Consider the following 21744-nt stretch of genomic DNA (forward strand, 5'->3'; position numbering starts at 1 on the left):
ATTGCCTTGGCAGTTCTTACCACACTAAAAACAACACTCTTAATCAATGGATCAAAGAAGAAATCAGAGGAAATTTGGAAATAATTTGAGATGAATGAAAATGAAAACACAATATGTCAAAAGTTATGGAATGTAGCAAATGCAGTGTTCAGCGGGAAATATATAGCTATAAACGCCAATAGTTTTTTAAAAATGCCTATATTAAAAAAGAAAATAAGCTTAACCTTACATCTAGAGGAACTAGAAAAATAAAACACAAATCTAAAGTTACTAGAATGAAAGAAACAAGAAAGGTTAGAATTGAGACAAAATAATAAAGAAAGAAACAAATTGAGAGAATTAATGAAGCCAAACATTGGTTCTTTGGAAAGATCAATAAAATACACAAACATTTAGCTACTCTGACAAAAGTATAAATGAGTAGCAAATAATAAAATCCAAAATGAAAAGGGGGCATTACAGATTAATTTCTGATCTGGCAGAAATCAAAAGGATTATAAGAGGATACTATGAACAAATGTATACCAACAAATCAGATAATTTAGAGGAAATGGACAAATTCTTAGAAATATACAATTTGCCTAAACTGTTTCAAAAAAGAAACAGGTCTCAACAGATCTATAACAATTAAAGAGACTGAAACAGTAATAAAAATGAAAACCTCCCAAAAAAGAAAAGTCCAAAGACCAGATGGCTTCTCTGGTGAACTCTATCAAGCACTCAAAGAAGAATTAATTTTTTCTCAAACACTGCCAAATGTTAAAGAGGAGGGAACTCTTCCAAACTCACCCTATGAGGCCAATATTTGTCTGATACCAAAGTCAGATAAAGACATCACAAGAAGAGAAAACTATAGATGAAGTTCCCTTATAAATATAGATGCAAAAATACCCAATAAAATACCAGAAAATAGAAACCAACAACATATTAAAAGGAATTTGTACCATGATCAAGTGGGATTTATCCCAGGAATGCAAAGGTGGTTCAAAATAAGAAATTCAATCAATGTAATAAACCACATTTAAATGAAGGGGGAAATATCACATGAGCAATCTCATTTTACACAGAAAAGGTATTTGGCAAAATCCATGCCTTGATAAAAACAATAAAAAAAATAGGACTAGAAGGAAACTTCTCAACATGACAAAAGGCATTTATGACAAGTCCTCAACTAACATCATATTCAATGTTGAAATACTGGAAGCTTTCCCTCTAAGATCAGGAACCAGACAAAGATGCTTACTGTTACAGTTATTCATCATCATATTAGAAATTCTAGTCAGAGCAATTAGGCAAGAAAAAGAAATAAACAGCATCCAAGTTCGGAAGGAAGAAGTAAAACTTTCCCCATTAGCAGGTGACATGATCCAATACACAGAAAATCCTGAAAAATCCACAATAAAGCTCCTAGAGCTAATAAATGAATCCAACAAAGGGGTGAGGAAAAAATCAACATGCAAAAACCATCAGTGTTTCCATACACTAGTAATAAATAATCCTAAGAGGGAATCAATGAAAGATTCTATTTACATACAATAGCATCTAAAAGAATCAAATATCTAGGAATGTGTTTAACCAAGAATGTAAAGGATATACATGGAAAACTATAAAACTTTGCTAAAAACAAATCAAATAAAACTTAAATAAATGGGAGGACATTCCCAAGGCCAGGGATTGGAAACATTCCATGTCCACAGATTGAAAGACAAATTTGATAAGGTTAATTCTACCTAAAGCCATTTACAGATTTAATGAAGTCTTAATCAAAATTCCAACAGCATTCTTTGAGAAACTGAAATCCCATCATCAAATTTACATGGAAGTGTAAAGGGCCTCAAATAGACAAAACCTTCTTGAAAGGAAACAAAGTTGGAGAACTCACACCTCCTGACTTTAAAATTTATTACAAAGGTGCAGTGGTCAAAATAGCATGGAAATGGCTCAAGATGAGATATACTGATCAATGAAATTGAATGGAGAGTTCAGAAATAGAACCCCATATCTATGGCCAATTGATTTTTTCATGCTCCCCCCCTCCCCGCCATGGCTTTTTGTATGCTGTCTGCTCTCTGTGTCTACTTGCTCTGCATTCTTCTGTGTATTTTTTTAATTTCCCCTCCCCCTTATGGCTTGCTTGCTGTCTGCTCTCTGTGTCCATTCACTGTGTGCTCCTCTGTGTTCTTGCTAGTCTCCCTTATTTGTTGCATCACCTTGTTGAGTGGGCTCTCTATGGTGCTTGTGGGCCAGGCAGCACTCCACAGAGCTTGCAGGTCTTCACAAGGAGGCCCTGGGACATGAACCCAGGGCCTCCCATATGGCAGATGGGAGCCCAGCTGATTAAGCCACAGCCACTTCCCTAGCCAATTGATTTTTACGAGACTGCCAAGTCCACAAAATTGGGAAACAATTATCTCAACAAATGGTGCTGGGAGACCTGGATATCCATAAGCAAAAGAACGGAGGACCCCCATCTCTCATCATATACAACAATTAACTCAAATTAGATCAAAGAACCTAAATAAAAGCCCCGGAACTATAAATGAAATAACATCTTAATTACAAGGGGTCTACTCCCACCAGAATGTGGCTCAAGACCAAGAATATGTCCAAACTTAGCTACACAATTCAATCCACCACAAGGGGTTAAAAAATATACTGAAATGTATTAAAATGCCACATAATTTCAAACAGCTTTTTTTGGTTATTAGCTACAATTACTCTTCAATGGAAATAGTGGTTGAACTCTCAAAAGTTATGTGAAAATATATTATTTGGAACCTGTCATTCAATTTTTCCCTAGAATTAGGTTCTATATGTTTGTAAAAAAAACTTAGTCCTATCAAAAATATCAAGATTTAATTACAGTTCCTTTTTACTTAACCTCTCCCCTAAGTGTAACAGCATTTGCAGATAAATAAATGTACCTCAAAGTTTAGCTTCAGTTGTAGATACCCATCTTTTTCGTCCCTTTAATCTCCTGTTGCACAAACACCTCTGCCACCTCCTTACTCTTCATGAATGTAGATGTCATTACTGCCCCAAATGTTATTCAAAGAACTGCATGCCTGAGTTAGGGACTACATCCAAATAAGGCTGGGTCAAGGTATTGGGGCATTAGCCTCAGATGTGGCGTGTGGGGGGTAAAGTTCAGATCCAGGATCTATTATCTCCTTTTTCTTTTTTCCATTTTTTGTTTGTTTTGTGTTGTTGTTATTTCTTTTTTTAAGGTACCAGGACTGGGGGGTTGAACACGGGACCTTGTATGCAGGATGTCAGCACTCAACCACTGAGCCATATCGACTTCCCCCTTCTTGTTTGCTCGTTGTTTTGCTCATTACCTGTTTGTTGTTTTTGTTCACTGTCTGCTCATTGTTTTTGCTTGTTTTCTGCTCATTGTTTGTTTTCTTTAGGAGGCACTGGGAACCAAACCTGGGACCTCCCATGTGGGAGGTAGGTGCTCAATTGGTTGAGTTACATCCGCTCTCACTTCCTTTCTTTTTGCCAAGGGTGCCTCTGTTCCCTGTCTACTTTATTACCCAAATTGATTCCAAACAATTTTCTCTCTTTTTTGTTCCACTCCAGGAGAGTTTCAGGCTTTCTGATAGTTTTCGAAGGTTTTGGAAACCCTTAGTTAACTAAAGGTTTGTAGTTTGTATCACAACCAAGGGTCATATAAACTAAGGGTCATAAACAGACTAGGAGTAAGAAGTCTCCCTCAAATGTCCTTTTTTTCTTTCTTCACCAAAAGATACAGAAACTTATATACAGAATATATAGAAGATTTTAGAAATAATACATCACAAATTGATGTCAATTCATTCAGATCATTGCTAAAGATGTTTAAAGTTCATGATTAGACAGACACCAATTGACCTCAATGTTGAGATTAGGTAAAAGTGGTCTATACTTCTAAACTGGTTGAAATCTAAAATGGTATTTGTAACTTAGTTATTTGGACCCTGATATTTTATTTTTTCTCTAGAAACAAGGATTTTTATGGTTGTAAGGAAGGTCACAGGTCTGGCAAAAAGGCCAAATGAATCAAGATTCAGTACAGTTCTTTACTACTGAATCTATTTGTGACAGGTAACACCACTGTGAGGTTATATTTCCTTCTGAAAATTCAACTTCAGTTTGAATGTACACATCCTCCTTGCACCTTCTAATTGCCTGCTTCTCAAGGCCCCTGCCACCTCCTTTCTCTGCATACAGCATGGACACTTTTCCTGCTCCTCAAGCAGGGTTCAAACGACTGCACTCCTGAGGCAGGGCCTCCATCGAATACGAGGGCTGGTGCAGGGATCGGGGTACCCTAGCCTCAGGTGGTGGCAGAGCCCTGGACAGGGAAGGACAGCCCCAGGTCTACTAGCTCCTCTCATTTTGACCAAGAGTTCCTCTGTTTCCTGTTCTATTGCTACTACCCTCCTTGCTACCCATGAGCATTCTCTTACTTGGTCCACTCTGCTAGAGTCTCAAACACAGGCATTCTGAGAGATTTCTAAGGATTTTGGTGGCTAGTAACTAACGGTCACAAAGAGACCAGAAGTCTTTCCTATGACTTTTTCTTAGTTTTTCTATCTAGATACAAAAAGAAAGAAAGTTATATTCAGACTGCCACGTAAACAAGGTATTGATTGGCATGGATAGTTACCATACCTTTCCCTACACTTAGTAGTCATCAACTTACCCCGTGTTGTCAATCTTGACTGAGGACACTGAAGAGGCTGTTGAAGCATCTATAACTCTACCAAAGAGTAAAAAAATACACAAAGAATAAAGTCAGACATTTTGGAAGGCTACCAGTCTCATTTTTCTTACCGACTCTAGAGCAGGAGAAGTAAAATCCTTAGGAGACATGACACGAACTTAAGAAACAGCTTTGGGACACAGCAGTAGGACCCCTGGGCAGCATCTGGGGGCATGGGTTTGTGCGCATGCTCGTGTGTGGGCATGTGCATGTATATGTAAACTGGAAGGACAGAGAAGGAAGTGGGGGAGAAGCAACCTTATGGATTAAACCTCCTTCCCTTCAGTTTGAAAAAAAATTGGTAAATGAGAATTAATAGGTGATGAAGGGATACAGAAAAAAGAAAATCCTGAAGCCATGAGAATTTCACTGGCAAGGACTAGTCCTTAGGGGGCCGTTGGGAGGAGAGAAACAAGTACAGACAGGTCAGGGATGACCTAATTATGTTTACAATATTTTCTGAACTAAGAGTAGAGCACATCATCATATTTTTTTCCATTTTTCTGAATTCATTTTTAAAAAGATATGAGTATATTATTTAAAAAATCAATATTGCCCTCCATGTAAAAAATTGATCTGGGTAATTTACTTCACCTCTTTAATCTTAATTTCTTTATCTTTAAAATGAGAAACATGCAAAAATCACCTTACATGAGTCAACCTTATTAAATCATGTTTAAAATTCCACATGTCTTGGGAGAAAATATTTGGCAATCACATATCTGATAAGGATTTAATATCCATGATACACATGGAGATCATACAACTGAGCAATAAAAAGATAAGCTACCCAATTTAAAAATGGGCAAAAGACTTGAAAAGACAACTGTCTAAAGAAGAAATACAAATGGCAAAGAAATATATTAAAAAGTGTTCAACATTACTTGCAATTAGGGAAATGCAAATAAAAATGATAACGAGATACCATATCACACCTATTAGACTGGCTGCTATTAAAAAGTTGGAAAACTGTAAATGTTGGAGAGGATGTAGAGAGATAGGAATGTTTATTCACTGTTAGTGGGAATGCAGAATGGTATAGCCACTGTGGAAGACTGTTTGGCAGTTCCTAAGGAAGTTGAATATAGACTTGTCATGGGACCTGGCAATACCACTGCTAGGTATATACCCAGGAGAACTGAGAGCTGTGACACAAACAGACATCTGCACATCAATATTCAGTATTCATAGTTATTCACAATAGTCAAAAGTTGGAGACAACCCAGATGTCCATCAAGTGATGAATGGATAAACAAATTGTGGAGTATATACATGATGGAATATTATGCAGCAATAAAAAGAAATGAAGTTGTGAAACATACAACAACATGGATGAACCTGGAGGACATTATATTGAATGAAGCAAGCTAGGCACAAAAGGACAAATACTGTATGACTGCCCTATCATGAACTAAGTATATTATGTGAAATACAAATATATTTTGTGAAATATGAATATAGGTAGAACTGCATATATAAGACCATTTTTCTTTGAAGCTGAACAAATGTAAGTTAATAGCAAAAAATGTCAATATCACATGCACAAAAACCATTATACTAAGTGAAGGAGACCAGACACAGCATAACTATAGAGTGTATGATTCCATTTACACAATTTATAAAGATGAAAGGAGATGAGTAGTTATGTAGGTCTGAGGAAGGAATGCTAAGGGGTGTGGAGTCTTTCTTTTTGGAGTAATGAGATTGTTCTAAAAGTTTTGAGATGATGGAAATATACAACATCGTGATTATACTAAAAGCCATTGATTATACATTTTGGATAGACTAGCCAAACAGCAGCTATGTACAGTGGGGGAAGTATAGAGAGATTGAGAGGTGAGGAATTTCCTTATTTGTTTTTGCTTATTATTATTATTATTGAAATAATGAAAATGCTCTAATAATGATTGAAATGGTGAATGCAAAACTATGTGATTATACCAAATATCATTGATTGTGCACTTTGAATGAATTGTATGTTTATAAATATGTATCAATAAAACTGACTTGTTAAAAAAAAATTCCCATTTCAGAGACTTCCAGGAAGATTGGTAGACTAGAAAGACATGGGAATTTCTCTTCTCCCAGAAAAATATATAGAGGACAGGCAAAAATGGCCTGGGAAAATTTTTTCCTAGGGTTTAGGACACAGGAGATGGCTAGATACCTCCCAGAAAAGAGAGAGGGGAAAAGGAAAGGAATCTTGACAGCAAAACTGTGAGTACATTACTGGGTCTGGGGCCCAGATTTAGCAACAGGGACAATCCTAAAGACCCACAACAGTTTGAAACCAAGAATCAAAGAACAGCAGTAACACATAGCCTCCCACTACTAAATCTGTAAGAAAGAGAGAGGAATTGAGTATTTGAGAAAACTCATCATCATAATCAGCTGCCTAGACATCAGGAAAAAATTACCGTCTATATCAAGAAAATGGAAATGCTCCAACCAAAGGAATATATCAATGCCATAGATAAAATACAGATTTTGGGACAACTTATCAATGAGATTCATACAAATTTCCAAAATTCCCAGCTGAGAATTCTTTATCCAGCAAATCTGTCCTTCAAAATGAAGGTATGTTTAAAATATTCACAAAAAAAACAGAAACTAAGGGAGTTCATAAAATAAGAATCCGCCTTTGTGGGAAATATTAAAGGGAGCCTTACAGCCTAAACAAAAAAGACAGGAAAGGGAGACTTGGAGGAGAGTGTAGAAGGCAAGAATAGCAGAAAGGATAACCAAAAGAGTAAAAAGATATGACATATGAAAAATAAAGAATAAATTGTCAGAAGTAAATAATGCATTTACAGTAGTATCAATGAATGAAAATGTATTAAACACCCCAATCAAAAGATATAGGCTGACAGAATGGATGAAAAAACATGAGCCATGCAAATGCTGCTTACAAGAGACTCAATTTAGACCCAGGGATATAAACTGGCTGAAAGTGAAAGGGTGAAGAAACATACTCCACATGAATAGTAACCAGAAAAGAGCAGGGGTAACTATACTAACATAGGACAAAACAGATTAAATGCAAAAATCATGAATGCTATTATATATTAATAAAAGGGACAATCCACCAGGAAGAAATAACAGTCACAAATGTCTATGCACCTAACAAGGATAGTTCCACATAAGAAAAGTAATCCATGTAATACACCACATAAACAGATAGGAAAAAAATATCACATGATCATCTCAAAACCTGCACTAAAAGCATTTCACAAAATACAACACCATTTCCTGATGAAAACACTTTAAAAGATAATAGAAGGAAACTTCCTCAACAAAATAAAGGGTATATATGAAAAACTCACAGCTAACATCATATTCAATGGTGAAATCCTAAAAGCTTTCCCTCTAAGATCCAGAACAACAGAAGGGTGTCCACTGTCACTGCTCTTATTTAACATTGTGTTAGAAATAGTTTCTTGAGTACTTAGTCAAGAAAAAGAAAATAAAAGGCATCCAAATTAGAAAGGAAGGAATAACCTTTCACTATTTGCTGATGACATGACCTCAAAAGCCCTGAGAAATTGACAACAAAGATTCTAGAGCTTATAAATGAGTTCAGTAAAGTGGCAGGTTAGAAGATCAATGTGCAAAAATCAGTAATATTTCTGTACACCAATAATGAGCAATGTGCAGAGGAAAATTTTAAAAATTCCAATTACAAGAGCAACCAAAAGAATCAAATACCTAGGAATAAATTTAACTAAAGATTTACATGACTTGTTCACAGAAAACACAGTACTGTTAAAGGAAATCAAAGAAGACCTAAATAAAGGGAAGAATATTCCCCGTTCATGGAGAGGAAGACTAAACATCATTAAAATGTCTATCCTACCCAAACTGATTTGCAAATTCAATACAATCCCAATAAAATTACTGCAGCATTTTTTAGTAGTTTGGAAAAGCTAACTATGAAATTTATTTGGAAGGTCAAGGGGCCCAAAATGGTCAAAGACATTGAAAAAGAAAAATGAAATCAGAGGAGTCACACTACCTGACTTTAAGACATACTACAAGGCTACCGTGGTCAAAACAGCATGGTATTGGCACAAGGATAAACATACTGACCAATGGAACCGAACCAAGAATTCTGATATAGATGCTCGCATATACAGTCATCAGATATTCAACAAGGCCACCAAGCCCACTCAACTGGAAGAGAATGGCCTCTTCAACAAATGGTGGTTGGAGAATTGAATATCTATATGGAAAAGAATGAGAGGATTACCATTTCACACCTTATACAAAAACCAACTCAAGATGGACCAAAGAACTAAATATAAGAGCCAAGAACTACCGAACCTTGTAATAGGAAATGGGTTTCATGAACATCAAACCCAAAACATGAGCAGCAAAAGAAAAAATAGATAAATGGGAACGCCTCAAAATAAAAGCCTTTTGCACCTCAAAGGAGTTTATCAAGAAAGTGAAAAGACAGCCTACCCACTGGGAGAAAATATCTAGTAACCATATGTCTGATAGGAGACTAATACCCAGCATATATAAAGAAATCCTATATCTCAAAAATAAAAAGACAAACAACCAATTTTAAAAAATGGGGAAGAGATTTGAACAGATGCCTCTCCAAAGAAGAAATACAAATGGCTAAAAAACACATGAAAAGATGCTCAACATCATTAGCTATTAGGGAAATGCAAATCAAAACTACAATGAGATGCCATATTACACCCATTAGACTGGTGGCTATTAAAAAAAAACAGAAAACTGGGAAGCGGATTTGGCCCAATGGATAGGGTGTCTGTCTACCACATGGGAGGTTCGTGGTTCAAACCCCGGGCCTCCTTGACCCATATTGAGCTGGCTCATGCGCAGTGCTGATGCGCACAAGGAGTGCCATGCCATGCAGGGGTGTCCCTCGTGTGGGGGAGCCCCACGCACAAGGAGTGTGCCCCGTAAGGAGAGCTGCCCTGTGTGAAAGAAAGTGCAGCCTGCCCAAGAATGGCGCCACACACAAGGAGAGCTGACACAACAAGATGACGCAACAAAAAGAAACACAGATTCCTGGTGCTGCTGATAAGGATAGAAGTGGTCACAGAAGAACATGCAGCAAATGGACATAGAGAGCAGGCAACTTGGGGGGAGTGGGAAGGGGAGAGAAATAAATAAATAAACAAACAAACTAAAAACTAAAAAAAAACCAAAAAACTGAAGACTACAAGTGGATGTGGAGGAATGGGAATCCTCATCCACTGCTGGTGGGTCCAATCATTCTGGAGGACAGTTTGGTGGTTTCTCAAAAAACTAGATATAGATTTCCCATATGACCCAGCAATTCCACTACTGGGTATATACCCAGAAGAATTGAAAACAAGGACACGAACTGATATATGTACACCAATGTTCATAGCGGCATTATTCACTATTGCCAAAAGTTGGAATCAACCCAAATGCCCATCAACAGATGAATGGATAAACAAAATGTGGTATATACACACAATGGAATACTACTCAGCAATGAGAAGGAATACAGTACTAAAACATGGCATAACATGGATGAATCTTGAGGACCTTATGTTGAGTGAAGCGGGCCAGGCATTGAAGAACAAATACCACATGACCTCTCTGATATGAATTAAGCAAATCAAGTTGTCTCAGAGAGCTAGAGACTGGATGACAGGCTTACAGGAAATTGGGGTGCAGAGAGGAAGGCTGTGATCCAATGCCTACATGAGCAAAATCTATGATAAAGTGGAAGTGTAGTGATGCAGGGAAGGGATAAGATGGGGGTATAGGGATACTACTGGGTGTGGTTTTGCAGGCTTGAGAGGGGCTAGGGTTGGGAGGATGGGTCAGATGGTCCATGGATTTAGGGGAAAGACTTTGGGGGAGCAAGTGAAAATGGGAGATTGTCAAGTAGGTGGTTGAAACTGTAATATTGAGAAAACTCTTTAGAAAATATAATAAGGAAGGGTTACTTGTTTAAGGTGTTTGATGGGGGACACCTGGCACAGAGTGCACCTGGGGCAGGCTTCTAGGGAGTGTGTGAGTGCTCATCTTGTCATAGTGAATTATATCATTGGGTGGAGACCCATACAATGAGCAGGAAGGCATTGTACCCCCATCCTGGGGAGGCCTGATGTTCTCAAACAGAGGAAAGGGTGTCCTCCCAATTGGGGAGGACAGTCTAGTGAGTCAGGACCTCAGCACTGTTGCAAGTATCAATGAATCTAGTCCTTCAATCAGTGAAGTTTGGTTGTCAGTATGGGCCCCAAGGGGAGGGGGAAGGAGGAATAAAATAGATAGAAGAGGGGGTAGCTAGGGGGCAATGGAAGTGTTCCACAAGATGGTGCAATAATGGATAAAGGCCATATTAAATTTCACCAAAAATTTATAAAAATGTATAGTCCAAAATGTAAACCATAATGTAATTAAAATTTAGAAAAGTGTACAGTTTAAAATATAAACCGTAATGTAAACCAAAATGGAACCATGTTTAGTAGCTATGTTTCAATATCTATACATCAGCTGTAGCAAATATAATATGAACATGTAAAAAGATCATTGCTGGGGAAGGGGGAAAAGGGTTTGATGCTGGGTATATGATAGTCCCCTGTAAAGTATATGTAACTTTACTGTGATCTAAAACTTTTTTGAAGTCAAAATTAAAAATTAAAAAAAAAAAAAGGATCTAGACACCTAGGAAGGAATGGAAGAGATTGCCTTGCAACTGTCATACGAGGCAAAACTTATTACAGCGATGAAAGGCAAAACATCAAAAACAAAGTTTTATGATATTTTTTATTTTTTAATACCCCAATTTATTTTTTACTTTATTTTACCTTTTCTAAATTAGTATGTATTCTCTTTCTAATCTTTAAACCTATCATTACTATGTCATTTTCCTACTAATTGAATTTAGCAATATATTAGGCTTCATTTTTTAAGAAGTTTTGGATCACCGAGTGGTTCAACTACAGCAGGGGAGGAGCACTAGTGTGGGGTGTCATTGATGGGGAACACATAGTTGAGAGGGAGTTCTCCATGGCATGTATACAGGGTATATAAAAAAGTTCAAATATTCATTGGGTATTGTCATAGTAGGTAGAGTTACACACAACAACTGAGGAAGTGCTGAGTTCCTATCTGTAAGAGCTCTTCCACATTCCACAATGGAACAGCAGCAATCCCCCAAGTGTAAGGGAAAAGACCAGTGAAGAAGATTGATCCAATGATGGCCCTTGATACTAATAATTATGCCTATGAGACTATGTGCTTCAAACTTCAACTAGGTCTAGAGCTGCAGGGTGCCTAAGAGTTACCTCCTGAGAGCCTCCATGTTGCTCAAATGTGGCCACTCTCTAAGCCAAACTCAGCATGTAAATGTGTTACCTTCCCCCCAGTGTGGGACATGACTCCCGGGGATCTGGAGCTAAGGGATTACTACCAATCACAAGCTGGTGATTCAACTAGGAAAAGACCTTGAATAAAAGGGGGAAATGGTAAAGACAAATGAATTTATATGGCCAAGAGACTTCAAAATGAGTCGGGAGGTCACCAGAGGGGTTGCATTTATGCACATCTCAGCAGGATCCCAGAGACAGCCAAAGTAGATACAACCCCAGGTATTGGTGCTCCTGAGGGCTACAGAAACACACAGGTTTCATAGTCATGGCAGACGGCTCTGAAGTTCAGTGCCTGGCCAGTGGGCCCTACTTTGGAATTTCTGCTCCTGAGTGTAATAGAGTTGGGACTCAGATGTGACCTCTCTAGACATGCTTCTTCTGACACTTTTATGATCCTGTGGTTGGCACTGGGGTTAGTGTATGCTCAGGAGACTTGAGTCTCTGGACTTTCCATATGCCAGTTGGGCCCTGTGCCTCATCAGAGTTGCAACACCTACTCTCCAGTACATTGGACTTACCCAGGTCAGCTAACAGGGAAATTAGCATTGTCAACCACCACACCAGGGAACTGAGAGGGTCTCCAACTGCAAGCAGGAGAACCATATCCATCAGCCATGTGGGATCTAAACCCCCTCGATTTAGAGGTGGAGTGGACATCACCATCCCAGGGTCCTTGGGATGGAGGAATAAAACATGGATTAGAGTGGACTTGCTGGTATTCTACTAGAATTATTGTGACTCTAGCAATGGAATAAATTGTATCATTGTACAGACAATGGCCACTGATGCTGAAGGCAGGGAGAAAGAAGAAGAGGTGTGGTATTGGGGGATTTTCAGGACTTGGAGTTGTCCTGAATGATACTGCAGGGACAGATGCAAGACATTATATATCCTGCCGTAACCCAATGAATGGACTTGGGGAGAGTGTAAATTACAATGGCAACTATAATCCATGCAGTGGAGCAGTGCTCCAAAATGTATTCATCAAATGCAATGAATGTGCCACACTGATGAAAGAGGTTGTTGATGTAGGAGGAGTAGAGGTGGGAGGGTGGAGATTGTGGAAAATGGGAACCTCATATTTTTTTGTGTAACATTTTGTGTGGTCTATCTTAAAAAAAAAAGACAAAAAATATTATTAAAAAATAAAACATACTACACAGCTACAGTGGTAAAAATTGTATAGTATTCACACAAGGATAGACATACTGACCAAAAGAAATTAATTGAGAAATCTGATAATGATCCTCATATATACAGTGAACTGACATTCAACAATGCCACCAAGCCCACTCAACTGCGAGAGAATGGCCTCTTCAACCAGTGCTGCTTATGGAACTGGATATCCATATCCAAAAGAATGAGAAAGGAAACCATCTCATACCTTATACAAAAATTAACTCGAGTTGGATCAAAGACCTAAATATGAGAGGCAAGACCATAAAGATTTTGGAAGATAATGTAGGGAAGCATCTATAAGATCTTATATTAGGAAATGGTATCATGAATTTTACACCAAAGCATGAGCAAGGAAAGAAAAAGTAGATAAATGGGACCTCCTCAAAATTTAAAACTTTTGCACCTCAAAGGAGTTTGTCAAGAGAGTGAATTGGCAGCCTACTCAATGGAAGAAAATATTTGGTAACCATAGGGGCCTAATATCTAGCATATATAATGAAATCCTGCACCTCGAAAATAAAAAGACAACCCATTTTAAAAATGGGCAAGTAATTTAAATAGACACTTCTCCAAAGAAGAAATACATACGGCTAAAAAGCACATGAAAAGATGTTCAACATCACTAGCTATTAAAGAAAGGCAAATCAAAAGTACAATGAGATACTGTACCCATTAGCCTGGCGGTTATTAAACAGAGGACTGAAAGTGTTGGAGAAGTTGTGGAGCAATGGGAACTCTTATCCACTGCAGGTGGGAATGTAGAATGGTGCAGCTATTGTGGAGGACAGCTTGACAGTGCCTCAGGAAGCTAACTATAGAACTGCCATATGACCCAGAAATCCAACTGCTGGGTGTATATCCACAAGAACTGAAAGCAGGGACATGAACAGATATATGAACACCAATGTTTATAGTGGCATTACTCACTATTGCCAAAAGCTGCAAAAGCACATTACTCAGCTGTAAGAAGGAATGCAGTGTCAACACACAGGATAACATGGATGCTTCTTAAAGACCTTAGACTGAGTGAAGCAAGCCAGGCATTGAAGAACAAATATTACATGACCTCAGTGATATGAATTAAGCAAATTGAGCAAACTCACAGAGCTAGAGTCTGGAAGATAGATTTACAGGAGACAGAAAGGGAAAAGAAAGTTGCGAGTCAATGCCCATATGGGCAAAATCTAGGATAAAGTAGAAGGTGCAGTTGTGCAGTGGATGGGCATGACAGTGGTGCAGTGGATGGGCATGACAGTGATGCAGTGATTCTACTGGGTTGGGCAGTACTGGTTTGTGAGGCAGGGAGGTGGGAAGGGCTGGTTGGACTGTCCATGGACCTGGGGATAGGGTCAGGGGAGGGAGCAATTGAACTCCGGGGATTTGTATGTGGTTGAAACTACATTGGGAATTTTTTTTTTGTGTGTGTGGCTAATATGGCAGGGAAGGGTTACTAGTTGAGGGTGTTGGATGTGGGGGGGCATGCAGGAGAGGGTGCATCTGGGGCAGGTTTCTAGGGAATGTGTATTTATCTTGTCATAGTGTGGTATATGAGTGGGTAAAGACCCACATAATGAGTGGGAAGATGCTAGACTCCCATTCTGTGGAGTCCTGCTATGTTCTCAAATAGAGGGGCAGGAGACTCTCGAGAGCATAGGCATTGCCTAATAGAGAGGACGGACCAGTATGTCAAGCCCTCAGTGTTGTTGCTTGTAAATATGAATCCTGTTCTTCAAGGAGTGAAGCTGGGTGGTTGCCATGGGTCCTGAGGGGAGAGGGAGGGAAAAACAGAATACATGTAACATGGGGCATTTTGGGGGCAATGGAATTGTTCTACATGATTTTGCAAAGATGGATACAGGTCATGTAAAATTTCATCAAAATTTATAAAAGTGTATGGTACAAAATGTAAACCATAACGTAAATCATTAACGCTGGTTAGGATGCTTCAATATTTGTATATCAATTGGAACAAATGTACCGTCCACCTGTAAAATGTTATTAATAAGGGAAAGAGGAAAAGGGGGAGGATGTTGAGTATATGGGAATCCCCTCTATTCTTTATGTCACTTTTCTATACCCTAAAGCTTCTTTGATGGCAGTATGAAAAAAATAAGACACCTGGGGGCATTTATTCACTATTGGTGGAAATGTAAACTGCTATAGCCACTGTGGAGGACAATTGGTAGTTCCTAAAGTTGAATAAAGATTTGCCATGTGACCTGACAAGACCACTACTGGGTATTTAGCTGGAAAAACTGAGAGCAGTGACATGAACAGACATCTGCACAGTGATGCTCATAGTGGCCCTATTCACAATTGTCAAAAGTTGGAAACAACTTGTGTCAACGAACTGTGTATACAGATGATGGAATATTATGCAGCTGTGAAAAAGAAATGAAGTTGTAAAGCGTATGGCAACATGGATGAACCTGTAGGACATTTTGTTGAGTAAAGCAAGCCAGACACAATAGGACAGACAGAGTATGCACTATTAATTAAATATATTGTGTAACCTCACAGAGTTAATAACTTGAATATGGTTACCAGAAAATATAATGAGGTTAAAGAATGGAAACCTGAGGGTTAATGACCTTAGATTTTCCCTGTCAACCACTGTCATACAGGAGCAGTGTTAGTTACAAACATTATGTTGTGCTTTCATCTTTTCTATTCATTTCCAAAGATGAATACACATCATTTTTACCAATTCTGCACACATTAACCCTCAGTTTTCTGGGGGGCCTTGAGAAGCTCATTGGGAGAAAGGCTAGTAAGCTCTGTTCTTGCATTACTCTTGCATTGCTAGATCATCATTGCCTTTGTCTTCCTAGTAGTAATCAGCAGCACTACCCACGTGTTGCTGGGGTAAAATTAGGGTAGCTGATGGAAACAGCATCGGGCTGAGGAGCCATACTTGAGCCTTCACTCCTCCATTCCCTCCATTTCCAAAGCCCCAGGTTATGACCCAGAGAGACTACCTCCTCCAAGTCTGCTTTGCCCAGGAGTTTAAATATTATCTTTCCTGACCAGGGGAGTTGCCTGGTCACAGTGTTTTGTGATTCCTCATACTCTCTTCCAGGAACTCAACTCCTGCCCTCACTTTAATTTTTGGAAAAAGACAAAGGTTATGTCCTATCCTTCAAGGAGGGAGACTATATAACTCATCACCTAAACCAGGATATGTTAAAAGTGAAAAGGGGCACTATTGACAGCTATGCTGACACACAGCAATATACCGAAATTGTTCTAAGCTAACCTCAGTCCTTCCCTCAATACCAGTTATCAAAGTTGCAAGATCATACACAGGCCAAAACAGAGACCAGCAGAGTACAATTAATTAAAAAGCAATACAATGAACTGAACAACATATACGATCTGAAGCAGGACTATTGGATGGCACTGACCAAGATTTTAAAATAAGAATGAGAAATACACTTAAGGATAAGGGAAGAAGTTAATTAAAGAAGTTTGAATAAAAAGTCACTTTTTAAAAATCTAAGAGGAAATCTTAATTGTAAAAGTAAAATTGTTGAAATAAAGAATCAATTCATGGGATAAAGAGCAGTTTGTATACATGTGAAGAGTTGGAAAATCAGAGTGAAAAACTCTCCATAAGGGGGCATTTTGGGGACTTGGGGATTGTCCTGAATGACATTGCAATGACAGATACAGGTCATTATATATCTTTCCATAACCTACATAATTGGGTAGGAGAGAGTGTAAACTACAATGTAAACTGTAATCCATGCCTAGTGAAAATGCCCCAAAATGTGTTCATCAATGGCAATGAATGTACCTCACTAATGAAGAATGCTGTTAATGTGGGAAAATGGGGGAAGTGCGGGAGCAGGGCATATGGGAATCCTCTATATTTTTTATGTAAAGTTATGAAATCTATCTTCAAAATAAAATTTTCTAATTTAAAAAATTTTTAAAAACTCTCCCAGAAATAGTGAAAAGAATAGAGACAGACCAAAGAAAAAAGAAAAGGCAAGTGCAGAATCCTAAGAAGTAAAAAAAAAGAAAATGGTGAAGAAATGTTCTAAAACAAAAAAATAAATTTCTGGTATTAAAAAAGAATATCACTGAAGTGATAGCTGTAGTACAAATATGCCTGACTCCTAATAAACAAGAAAGTTACCAATACATAAAAGAAAAAGTTAATAGCCATTTGTCTGTTGTTAATCAGACGTCATTTAAAATTTCATTGCTTCAGAGACCTTTTCTCACCTTCAACATGTAGGCCTTGCTCACTCTTATTACACTACCATGTCTAATTTTTGTCATAACTTTTCACTAAGTGCTATCTTCTCATTTACTAATTTGCTTCTTTTCTGTCCCCACATCTCCTCTGCCTGAACACAGACTTTAAGAGAATACGGACCTAGTCCCTGTTATTTAATTCTCTATCATTAGCACATAGCAGTTACTCAACATATTTTATTAGATTAATGAAGTAATTAATTTTCTGAAAAAAGGCACTACATATTTCCTTTTAATATAACTGTGCCAAAGTTATATTTAAAATACTATTTTATTTAAAAATTAGATTACTAACCTTTTAGAAGTACTTCCATGAAACAGAGTAAGATTATATTTAGGGTGCTAGATTAGAGATGGGACTAAAAAAATCACCCAGAAATTAGTAGAAATAAGCAAAACTATTTTATAGCAAATCCTCAATTAGAAAACCACCTGTCCCTGCATATTTTTTCCTCCAGACTTGTTTTATATTTCTTTTATTGATACTGGAGGAGGCAAAACTTTTAGGTAGGTAGGTATTTAGAACTTTGTCTTCTTGTTCCATCTGATTTCTAAATATGTAAACTGAGAATATCTGGTTGTAAAAGACTGGCTAATGCTTTACTTGGAAATATTTTTCTTGGTAAGTAATATAAAACTATGCTGTCCATTTGCAAAAATGCCAAGATCATCAGTAGGAAAGAACAATCCTTATTGTGAGGTCACCCTCAGTTGGCAGGTCAGAAGATACCATACTCTGAAATTGAGACTAGGAGAATCAACACAAAATGAATAAGAATAGTCATCTGCACAAGTAACTGATGATATATGGTCTATAAAATGTAACAGATGGAATCATTGTCTGTTCAAATCTTACCAAAGGACCAGAGGGGCTCCCAGATTTCAGCAAGAGACTAAATATAACATTAGATCACCTGTGATCTAACTAATAATGATGGGCAGGTAACAATGCCATGAAAGGGGGTAGAGGATATACAGAGTAAGAAGAGAACTCCCAAAGATTTCATTTTGGCCAATATACTGTGAGCTTCAGCCAGGCTGGCAGAGGTATACTGGACCACTTGGGATGAGGTCGAACAGGAAGAAGGGGCATGTATTGCCCATGAGCAGCTACCCTTCGGACTAACCTCATCAACAAATCTTAATTTGGTTTTCTAAGAAGATACCTATTCTGGGAAGAGATGTGCTAAGCAACCATCATCAGCATTCTGCAACCTTCCAATTATATTTCAGATTAGAATAAATAAACTGAGCTCTAACGTATCAGGTTCCTGAAGTGCTTAGCACAAGTTAATCAGCCTGGAAAACATGAACAAGTAAAGTCGGGCACAGACATCTGACTCACAGTGCCAGAGGCTATAATTTTGGGAGGCTGCATGTTTCTTACTCAGTCACCCTGCATCTATTCCTCTCTACCATCTCTCAACCACAATAGAGATACAAACCATGAATTAGCTGTCTTATAGCAAATAGAGAACTGACGTGATCTGGTAGTGGTATTACAATCTCTCATCTTTCCTAAAAAATAGCATGAAATTGTTACCTCCTATGAAAGATTTTGTAATATTTTAGAGTTTTCCATTTAAATTATTTTTAAGAACAGCTGTATAGTCATGAAGTCATGACACTAAGTGAATGAATGTAGAAATTTTAGAATGAATAGATGTTTTAATCTTATCACTCACTTTCTGTCAACTGGATCATCCCTCTCACTTGTCAGAAAGATCTAAAAGTAAGCTTTGGGGATCCTAGTAGGTCTTTCTGGTGACAGTAAAAAGGCTTGGAGTTTCCCTTTTTCATCATTGCCATATAGAAGGTTTTTAAACATTTTTTAGCACTGAAAATTTTTCTTCAAGTGAACTTTTAGACATTATACATGCCTAGTTCACTTCAAGTTTGCAGTGATGAACAGATAAATTTCACAGGAAATGGCTTTTACAGACATATCTTAAATTAACAGACCAGTTTTTATGGTATCCTTGGGTCATATTTAATGTGGCATTAAGCCAGTGTTTCCCAAACATATATAATTGTACACTAGTTTTAGGAGATATTAATAGGAGTTAACAATAATAATAGCACTTATATGCCAGATGCTAGTCTAAGTGAGTGACATATACTAATTCATTAATTCTCAACTAATCCTGAGGTATATTTTCTACATGAGAGAAATGAGCCACAGAAAGAGTGAGTAAAGCTTGCCCATCAGCAGGAGCCTGGAAGAGATAGAGCTGAGATTTGAGTCCAGTCTGACTGAGTCTATGCTTATAGTCACTACACTTACCTGGCTTTCTAATGTTTAAATAAGTTTGAGAAATTTTTTGTTACACACATTTCTCTGCTATGGAACTTGTACACTGATAAGCACTTTGAACCTCTGAGATAGAACCAGAGTATGCAGAGGTTTCTAAACTTATTTCACCACAGAACTTCTTTCACACAGAGGAAATGTGTGCAGAACACATTTTTGGAAAGGCTATTATTAAATGGTTTTCTTTATCTCTTTAAATAAAAGCCCTCCTCCACAAGCCAATTTTGGACTTTAATCAATAGCTTAAAACTCTAAACACAGATAACATTAATATTATGCTATTCTCTCAGCTTGTTGGAGGTTGGGTGACTAAAATCCCTCAACTGGGCTGAGGGTCCAGGAAAGGAAGCTTTCAAGTTCTAAGTGGTGTCATCCCTAAAGGTACACGTTTACCCTAAGCTCATATGCTACAGGCCTCCCTCAGATTCTTACACACTGTTAATGCAAGCAAGGGGTTGTCTTTACTATTTCAGCCAATTCACATATCTTGAATCGTAATGCAATTCTAACATCCACGATGCTTATATGCCACTAATCTAACTAATAAAAATTTATTTATGGGAAGCGGACTTGCCTCAACTGATAGAGCATCCGCCTACTGTAGGGAGGTCTACAGTTGAAACCCTGGGCCTCCTGACCTGTGTGGAGCTGGCCCATGTGCAGTGCTGATGCACGCAAGGAGTGCCATCCCACACAGGGGTGTTCCCCGCGTAGGGGAGCCCCACGCACAAGGAGTGCACCCCATAAGGAGAGCCGCCCAGCGCGAAAGAAAGTGCAGCCTACCCAGGAACGGCGCCGCACACATAGAAAGCTGACCCAACAAGATGACGCAACAAAAAGAGACACAGATTCCTGGTGCCACTGACAATAGAAGTGGACACAGAAGAATACACAGCGAATGGACATAGAGAGCAGACAACTGGGGGGAGGGAGGGGGAGAGAAATTTAAAAAATAAAAATCTATTTCTGATCTCCACCATGGGAATTAACAACGTTTCGGGTGGAAAACAGAAGGCCTTGTAGTGGCCCCTCTGGAGAATGGCTTCCTGAGTAGAACGCTAGCTCGTGGTCCCTGGACTGAACACCCTCCATGAGGCTATCAGCTGTCCCTAGGGAGAAGTTTATAGCTACCTGCACATGCAAGTTATCACACTGCCTAAACTGAAGCATTTTTAAAAAGAAATTACAGGCATAGAACAAGTTATTTAAAATGTAATTTTGCCTAGGACATTTAAAATCTCATTTGCATACAGCTTATATTTATTATGAAAGAAAGTATACATATAATCCCTATTCCATTAACCAATTTTAAGTCATATCACTTACTTATTACTTCTGCAACACATCAAAAAGTTCCTCTTCAATCTCTTCATAGTGTTGTTTTGCAGTCGAACTTATTCTACAATTAATCTAAGAAAAGGAAAAGTACATATGATTGTGTTTTAAATACAGATGATATCCCCTAAATTAGAAAGTCATACATAGAACTTATTAGGTATGAAACAGCGTGTCTGACAATAGCAAATTTATGAAATCTACAATAAAGTGCAATAACATGCATTCTATGTTCACCCTTCATATTTGAGTTCAAGAAATAGAACTGTGTTTTGTTCTATTTGTAGAACTGTGGTCTTTGTTCAACAAAATTTTAAGTTTGGCTCAAGTACAGGGCACTTGGAACGATTTCTCATTTTCTACAAGAACCCAAAATGTGAAACAAAACCTATTTCAAGTCAATTTTACACCATCGTAGTGAGTTATGGTATTTCCATCCTGAAATATTCTGTAGACTAAATCAAAGGAGGGAGAGGGAAGAGACGTGCCCCTCTACATTTCACAGAAATGTGTGGATTTACGTCTTG

General features: G+C 38.0%; 1 long non-coding RNA gene across 1 annotated transcript in view; it reads right to left on the reverse strand.

The window, feature by feature from the left end:
- The window catches only part of LOC139436541 (uncharacterized), a 31090-nt gene extending 9798 nt beyond the window's left edge, over positions 1 to 21292 (reverse strand). The window contains exons 1-2 of the long non-coding RNA XR_011645857.1: positions 21209 to 21292; positions 4688 to 4744 (exon numbers count right to left, since the gene is read on the reverse strand). This is a non-coding gene — a long non-coding RNA (uncharacterized lncRNA). The remainder of the gene's footprint in view (positions 1 to 4687; positions 4745 to 21208) is intronic.
- Positions 21293 to 21744: the final 452 nt, after the last annotated feature.

This window comes from Dasypus novemcinctus, chromosome 15 (genome assembly GCF_030445035.2).
Source record: "Dasypus novemcinctus isolate mDasNov1 chromosome 15, mDasNov1.1.hap2, whole genome shotgun sequence".
Lineage (NCBI taxonomy): Eukaryota > Metazoa > Chordata > Mammalia > Cingulata > Dasypodidae > Dasypus > Dasypus novemcinctus.